Raw genomic sequence first — 9,392 nt, 5'->3', positions numbered from 1 at the left:
AGTTTCCGAAACTACAAACGACCATGCATTATGCTGTATGCTAAGCCATGGGAACACCACAGTGCAGTTGCTACACTGTCTGTCGTTGTCCTCCTGTCAGCCTGAATCAATCCTTCCACCCACTGCACAGTTGCTTCTGTTGCTATCCTAACAGGGCGACCTATTCGGACATCATCTGCGATTTTCGAAAGTCCTTGCGAGAATTTATCGACCCAGTTGTGAACCCTTTTAGACGGCAAATACTTTCCACCGTATATAGGAAATATTTCTTTATGAACATTCTTTGCAGCGAGTCNTCCCCCCCCCCCCCCCAAGAAAACTCGCAACAGATAGCTGCTCCTCAGTAGTACACTCCTCGAGCACGGTCGCCATTTTGACTACTGACACCATCCTCTGACCTTTCGCATGCACGTCTGCTACCTAGACTGCCATGAAGCCGGACTGTGCTGCTACCTAGTGATACACATAGAAAATCTATTACATCCATTACAGCTGTTTTACTTCCATTTGTGATCTATTTACTGACTCCACCTCGTATACATGCATATACTATTTCATTCTAATTAAATCTCAGTTTGAATACACCTCTGTTAGGAATCCTATCACGTCTACTGACGCCGACAAACTGGAAAGCAGAAAACTCCCAGCCCTCTGTTTTATAGTTTCTTTCTTTCGGTTTTGCTTATGTTTGGAATATTTAAATTACATATATTACACCAGACGATGTACCAGTTGGATGCACTCTTTCTTATTGCAGTTTAACTTGGCTTCAATTTCTGTCCTATTTGGAAACTATTGAAATTTTTAATTTTCGCCATCACTTTTCACTCGGTAATTGATTGATCTCAGAATAAAGAAGTCACTTTCTTCTTCTTAGTGTCCCGTATACTATCAATTCTGTTTAGTGTCGATAACTAGGCTTGTAGAAGCTGTTGTTATTAGCGACTACGCGCATATCTGAAATTCTACACTAACATTATTTATATGTTAAAATTAGCGAGTTTATTAATTTAGGATTTATTTGAAACTATGTCTTATAACTTTCGTTCGTGAAAATATATACAAACCAAAATTATTCATTGAAATGTATCACTTAATTATATAAATATTATTTTACAGGCCTGACTTCTCCTTGCCGCTTTAGTGATGCAGAAACTGAAGGAAAGGAAATGTCACAGATCTTCCAGGAACTGCTTCTTTACTTTTCTTTCGGTCATTCTTACAGCTTTGCTAGACCCAGTCTCACATCTCTCTATCTTCTTCATTCCTGGTACAAATTAAATTATTTATTTATCTGTGATTTAAGGACGCTGACAGAAGGTGAGGCTATAAGGGGTCAAAAATATCAAACACAGAACAATTCACTGAGTGAAGATTCGCAACTTACTTGCAGTGACGGAATGGCGCAGTTCGTAACGCACATACAGCCCACGTTGGCTGACATGCACCAACACCATCAGCACCACCACGACAGAGGGAGCCACCACCCGCCAACGCCACCCACACCACCCAGCAGCGCCACCAAGCCGCGTCCCCCACACCACATTGAACTTCATAAACATGGCGGAGAGGTACGTGCTTGCATGCCTTTCTCAATCAAGGATGTTCACTGCAGTTAATCCCCGTTTTAGTCTTGTGGCATGAATGGCACAACAGGAAGTAGGGGTCACATGAACTCTGCGTTCTCACCAGTGACGTCACATACCCCACTCCTTCCATTATTACGCAACACTCGGTAAAGGCCCCCCCCGCGAGGCTGTGTCGTCACGCAACAGGCGAGTCCGTGCAGCGAATACTGCTAGGCAATGCGCAGGTAGAAACACCTGAAAACAATACCTGATATCTGTTGCCGAGCAGTAATGTGTTCTCTATATTGTCCGTGACAAGCCTAAATAAGGAGCAGCGAACACTATTCAGGAGTAGTGAGTATTGAGTTACGAGAGTTACTAGTATCCAGTATCCAGTATGAGTCGAAGTCCAGCAGCTACGAGTTGATTTGCATCGAGTGAATGGCAGTGTCTACAGCAGAAGTAATTGTGATACTGCAGATGGAAGTAATTGGGAAATTGTGAATTGTGTAATTGTAAGAGCGAGTGTTTAATAAATTCGCTAGATCCAAGACGGCGTGAAGTTATTTGTCGCGTTACATACCTAACACTCAACAATTTCCCAATTGCTGACATGCGCCTCTGACCCTGTCACAAAAATATGTATTTTGTGCGACAAAATAAAATATCTTGTCCGTTCAATTAATTAGCGACGTTCCTAGACACCAAGAAAATTTCTATCCACTATTTATTAAAAGTTCTGTTAATTTTTGTCTAGGATTCCTGCAGTAATTTCATCAGCGAATTTCATGTGTATGTCTGTGTATTCGTTTCCTATTCAACTACAAATATTAACGTTAAGAAGGGCTTATCATAATTGATCGATTTTCGTGGAACTCGATCTGAAAACGTGGCAATGCATTAGATTAATTAAAATAGATCTTAGGGAGATAGGATGGAATGCGATGGATTGAATTCATCTAGCTCAGGGATCTTCTCTACATGGTAATGAACCTTCGGGTTCCATAAAATGCTGGGAATTTCTTGAGTAACTGCACAATTGGCGTCTTCTCACGAAGGGCTCAGCTCCATGTGTGAGTGAGTGAGTGAGTGAGTGAGTTATACGTGTTCAATAAATCCGATTACCAATTCAAAACGCGTCTTTCATTCATCAGTAATCTGTCAGACGACAGGTCCACAGTCTCTTCCAAAACAGTTCCTCCACTTAATGCGATCTCAAGCTTTCTCCTTCAATTAAAATATCCTCTTCTGTCCCCAAGGTCGTCCAGCATCTTCTTACTTCTTCTTCCTCGTCTTCTCGGCACTTCTATCCACCCCTCCGGTTTGTTTTGTCTCCAGAGGAAACATCTCGCATACATGGCATCTCTGTTTTTTGAAAGAGACTATCCAGGAAAAGTGATAATGTGGTAGTTTTTCCATTTGCTTTCCACATCGCAGTACAACAGCCGTTCAAACCACTCTGGTCACGCCTGTTGCTATACGAAATTGAACCAGCTCGAGCATCATTTGCTCTGGGCTTCAAGTCGCTGCTGATGACGCTGCTATAGTTACTAAAAACCACAGCCGATACAGTGGTCGCACAGTCTCATCCTTCATAAATGGGGAAGCGGAACCTTGTTACGAAACCCAGATGTCTGGAATATGCCTCCATGCTTACCTTTATTTGCAAATGTTCAGTTAATTTAAGGTCTCTGACATTTTAGCACGAAATAAACGCGGAAAGGCATTATTATGTAGCAATAAATAAATAAATATATATATATAGAGAGAGAGTAAATAAGAACCTGGATTCTAATTGATAGTACTGACAATGAACAACGCTGTGGGTTACAACGCCGCACATCCCAACATAAAAGTCAAATACGTTTACATCTGACTCCTGTCTGTACTGTACAATGTGTGAGAGATTGTCTGCTGTTTTAGCGGTCCATGAAAGAGAAAGGACGAGAAAGGCTGATACATGACCCTTGTTAATAAAGTGGGGTTAGTATTACATAGTTGTTTTCAGATTTAAGTATCGCTTTGGGCGAACAGTGTCTCAGGAATGCATGTAAACAAACCAGGGACGAGAGATTAGAATCTAGCGACTTCGCTTCTCGTCTTTTGACAGCCCGGGGAAGTACCATTGCCGTGGTAACGTGACGCCTCCCTTTGTCGGACAGCGCTACGTTAAGACAATGAATAGTGCGTGTTATTGTTCGAATGGGTTAATACGGTTCTGTAGGAATAGTAAGTGATAATTCTGGTGTGGTGCTTTGAAGTTATTCATTTCTTCGCCATAACTGAAAACCCTCTAGCAAGGTATTCTAGCACATTGCGGACCGGTTGTTTAAATATTTAAATCACCCTGGGGACCGGGGTTTTTAAGCCTAGCACCCTAACTTGTGCACCGTTCACTTTAAAAATTAATATAAAATCTCCTAATTAATTTTAGGAACTAAAATTTTTGGAGAACACTTACCAGAGCTCCTAGAAATGCTTGCGCGTGTGAAATCTCTGGAAACTTTCATCGGAGCTCTCACTTTCACTGGACACAATATTTTGGGGGGCCCTGTGGCCCCTGTCACTGTCACTTTCACTGAGGCTGGCCTCGCTATCAGAAGACGAAGCAGTTGGCAAATCTGATAGCTCATCGGAGAACAAATCTAATATTTCTTGTTCTCCGAGAGAACGCTTCGCCTGCAACTGCTTTCGTCTCTGATCCATGTTGCACTGCTAACTTCCTGGTTCATACGTGGAAGCTTGGACTCGAACAAAGGCTTTTTTCTTTAGGGTGTGACAGGAAATGAGCGTGATCATGTTACTGGCTAAGCTAGCAAACATTTCAGCGGTCAACTACGCAGTAGTTATGATGCAACGTGGCCACACAGCGAGATGTAGTCGGTTGCAACATAACGCGTCAGAAAAGGGCCAATTGGCCCGCCCGGTCCACAACGCTATAGAAACGTAGAGGGCCATCTGGCCCCTCCGGTCCTGAATGTGCTAGAATATCTCTGTTGAAGAAACATGCCTGATGAATAGATTTCCATATAAGTGTAAATAAATCTTTATTGAACGATAATTCTCAAACGGCACGGTTATGACAGAGTGACCTCATGGAAGGAGTGTCAAAGAGTAGCCCGTTCGAGATCTTAAACAGTGCATAAAACCCCCGGCGAGGTTCAATCGCCACGAAGAAGTAAATCTCAGAGGAAAGCCGCAATGAGAGACAGAGTCTGTCAGGTCTACCATTAAGAGAAGTGCATGTCTTTACTCCTACAGTGAAAGTGCGTACTTTGAGCGGTGTTGCGGAACTTTCAAATGTCAAGGGGACGGCAGTGTGTGAACTATCAAGAACATCGCCTTGAAACTGGCAAACGAAAAAGAAAGTGCTGTCTCCGGGATCGAAACGTTAGTGTGCTGTGGCGTCTCAGATATTTTCGAAATATTCAATGTTATCATGCACAGGGTGAAACTATCTATTATTTATTTGAAATATGGGTTAATTCCAGACCACAGTATGAGGATAGTTGAGCAGCATCAGATGATGACAATATAGTGCTTCTTGGAGTGGAACCGTCCTCTCGCGTCTTGAATGATATTTTTCTGGGATTATAAGTGTGATATGTGGCATGGGACGATCCATATCATCCTCCTACTGTTTACTTTATTTCTTCTAGATCTGTATATGGCAGTTATGTGTCATAAGAAAATGAAACCACAGCTCCAAATACTGCTATTGCCAGTCTTATTTTATTTAAACACGAGTCTTCATTTTATAACTATTTCTCATAACTTTTTCTCGTCTATCTTGAACCGTATTTATATTATTTAAATCATTACATACATATGCGATAAACATTTAAATAATCCATATAGGCTACATACATGGGCACATTTAGAAGGGAACGGGTGTACAAGCTGTTCATAGTAATTTATTTTGAGATAAAAAGACAAGCCCATGAGGAAGTTAGGCTATTCAAGGTGCAGTAAGTACAAAACGTAACACGTATTATCATATTAATGAGCTTTTGCGAAAAATAGTATGGACTGGATTGATCTGGCTCAGAATAGGGACCAGTGGAGGTCTCTTGTGAACACCGTAGTGAACATTCGAGTTCCTTAAAATGCTGGGAACTTCTTGAATAGCTGCACAACTGGCGGCTTCTCAAGAATGGCTCAGATCCATGAAGTTAGTTAGTTAGTCGGTTAGTGCGAAAATTCGCGTTGAGGCTAACGAATTCTAATACCTTTATTGAGCATTTTATTATCTTCTCTAAGTGTGCACATGTAAATATATTAGTTTGCGAAATGAATAATTTTATGAACTTTAATTTCTACAATATTCAGTAGATATGAAATTACCAAATTCAACCATCTGGAATTCCGTTGATAATATTAATTTCATTTTTCCTACTCAGTTTGGCAGCTTAAACATGTTCATGGGATGTAAGATTTGAGGTTTCACGGCCGTGACTATGAAGAAAGCAGTCTTCTGGGATGTGGCACCGTGTATATGTGGTGTTAACCGACGTTTCGGAGGAACTCATCGCCTCCATCTACAAGCAGACACCAATCTGCTTGTACCAGTTCTCACGGTTTCTTCGCTCGCGGATTTCTTATTTTCCTTCTACCCGAAACGTCGGTTAACACCACATCTACACGGTGCCACATCCCAGACGACTACTTTCTTCATGCTCATGGGATGTTCATATTTATTTTAAAGTGCCCAGTACTAAATAAAAGCTGTTCTAGGAGAAGGGGTCAGTATCACATTATTTTCCCTTCGAACATGACCTTGGATGTACATCAAATGCATATGAACATCCAGCTGACCGTATGAGAGGTGCATTGTGTGTGTAATCTGGATGCGCCCGTAGCTTTAAACAATGCCTGAGTGGAAGTGAACCTTACCACGTACGTATGGAGCGCACCACGTACGACACCAGCCGCAAATAGGACGCGCTAGATCAGGGAACGTCTCTGAGTCGCGTAACCAGTGTAACGCACGAGATGGAGTTGCTTGGAGTTGCTTGATTCGCAATGAAAACGGTAATATTTACATCAGCTTTAGAGATAATGTTTATCGCAACTATATAGACTGTTTCGTAGGTTATGACGTCACGTTCTTATTGTTTTGTATTGGTGTGAAACTTGGTATGTAACCCTAAGGAAAGAACACAGAACAGGCTGTTCAAAAGTGGTACTGAGTAGAATATGCTTACTTGGGAGACAGAAAATAATCAGGCAGAGAAAATGCGTAACGGGGAGTTTCATAATTTGTACTTGTCACCAAGTAGAAATAGCGTGTTCAAGTCAATGGAGAATGCGAGAGAAAGGGCGCGTGACATGCTTAGGGGTGACGAGGCATGCAGACACACAAGCATGCAGGGAAGAGATATGGCGCGGAAACGCTAATTAATTTTAAAACGGGTATTAAGAAAATATGGTTTGAGGATGAGGGTTGGATAATATAGTGTATGTGACTCAGACAAGGGTGGTTGGGCTCTTGTGAACTTAACAATAAACGGCCACAAAAGGCGAATAAATTCGTGATTAGCTAAGAGACTTATTAGCTTCTGCTCCATGGTAGTTATCACATCACGTTTCTCTCGTAATAGTTGTCCATAGTTCGAGAAGAAGATTCGTGACTGAATAGGGTTAATGCAAAAGTTCCAAAGTTGCCCTAGTCCGAGTCCAGGCATTGCAAGAATTCAATGGACGTTTCGCAAACTCCGGAACATAATTTTCAGCTTGATATAAATCATTAGTGGGTACATGTCATACCAAGTTTCTGTGGGTGAAGAAGGCCAGGGAATCTGAAGTCTATGTCAGTATGATTATTTTGGTCCTGTAGTTCAATGTCATATTTACATTTTTAGAAAATATTAAATTATCGTGCAGTTCTGTGAAAATCTGCCCACTGATACCAAATATTTTAGAAAGAGACATATTCAGTTTACCACATTTTAATAGAGGAGAAGGTGATATTACGGAACTTCGATTTCTTTTCAGCTTTTTAGAAAGGATTTCGGTTTCACGGAACTGACACATCAGCGATGAGAAAATATACCTGAGGATGCACAAATAAGGCAGAAACATGTTGTATATATAGGAAAATAATGAAGGAAAATGTCTGAGAGTGGCAGTAATCACGCAAACATCGAAACGCTAAGAAAGATGCATCAGTAAGACTGAGAACAGACGTTAAGTAATTGATCAATGTACTAAGGGCTCTTTCTAATGTAGGACATTAAACATTCTTTGACTTCCGGTCTGTTCACAGAAGCAAGAGAAAGCAAGCGATATTTTACCACCAGGACACTACAGTCGCATTTTTCGGCATCTTTCTAATTCAATCTCCAGGTTTCCCTTCATTGCGCCTGTAGGATGGGTCCAGGAGTGAAAAAGAGACATGTCAGACAGACAAAACGTGGCAAAATATATTAACAGTAGGAACAATGTCACGTTTGAAGAAATAATTTAAACTGCTGATTTAAAAAAAGAACTGACAGCTAGGAATAATCGCAATTCAAGGTCTCAGTCGTGTAGTAAATATGGAACATTCAGCCTGGGATAGGTTACTAACTTGTAAGTAGAATTCGGTTATATGAATTTAACTGCAATTGATACTGACTGGTCAGAGAAAATTAAATTGCACGAGTGGGCCTATTCTATGTTTATCTAAATGACGGAGAACATGGTGTTCATTAATTTCATCAAGAAGACCACCAGTTTATAACACCAGATAAGAAATAGATTAACCTCTCACAGAGGCACCGTCATGAGTACGTCAAATGCAACAAGTGATAACAGGAACTGATATGTTTTGTTCGTTATGACCAGTCATCATTAAATGTTGACTGCGTGCGCGCGGCTCGAATTGCACTGGCTTGTTAGTGAAACTTATAAAGCGGATAGGTCAATTCCCACTTAGGGAGATAAGCTCCTCGCACGTGAGTTTGAGTACAGAATTGTGCGAATCAAGCTCACATGACGAATAATGAATGAGTTATGTCCAGTGTGTGACGTGAGGTTAGCGTGAATGTTGTGCACTGTGACACCTCTAGTCCGGTAGATAGTTACCACTGTTTGGGAAGAACTTATTCCTACCACCTATACCCTGAACACTAGCACTAATAACGTGTGATTATACTAGCGGAGAACTTGATAATATAAATCCCCATTTTGGCTTTCGTGACGTATCATTCAGTATGGCCGAAATGTTTATTCCTGATTTATATAAATAGCAGGAAATATAGTTCCTTTTCCTGTATGTCGTATAAATATAGGACTACTACGCAGGTCACAATATGTATATTTTTTCTAAATAGAGACAAGGAATCATATTCCAGGAATGGTGCTGGTAATTCTGAACCCACAGAATGTAAGACAGCCGGCCACAGTGGCCGCGCGGTCTAAGGCATGAACTGTCTTGCCCCCTCGAACACTGAGACAGTGGGTTCGAACCCCACCCGAGAATTGAATGTCTGTGTGAATTTATTCTCTTTGTGTTGTTCTGTGTGTAGGTAGCGGCCTTGCGACGGGCTGATCCCCCGTCAAAAGAGTCCTACCGACTGTGTATAGGACTAAGAAGGGAAAAAGCGGCCAAGTTCCAAGGGGCTGTAGAGGCATAGAGAGAGAGAGAGAGAATACAAAACGCAGGAAGAGCGCAACCCAACAGATGATAAAATAACACTTAAGTGCATTAACTGGTTATGAATGGCATGAAATAACGAATAGTATTCTTTTTCAACGGCTCTTCCAGGCAATTCAGTGCCCTGGCCTCTTTTTTTCAGTTCCGTAATCATTCTTCACAGTCGGTACGAGTCTTTGGAAGAGTGA

The sequence above is a fragment of the Cryptotermes secundus genome, unplaced genomic scaffold (genome assembly GCF_002891405.2).
Source record: "Cryptotermes secundus unplaced genomic scaffold, Csec_1.0 scaffold271, whole genome shotgun sequence".
Classification (NCBI taxonomy): Eukaryota; Metazoa; Arthropoda; class Insecta; order Blattodea; family Kalotermitidae; genus Cryptotermes; species Cryptotermes secundus.
This window is presented reverse-complemented; position numbering follows the sequence as displayed.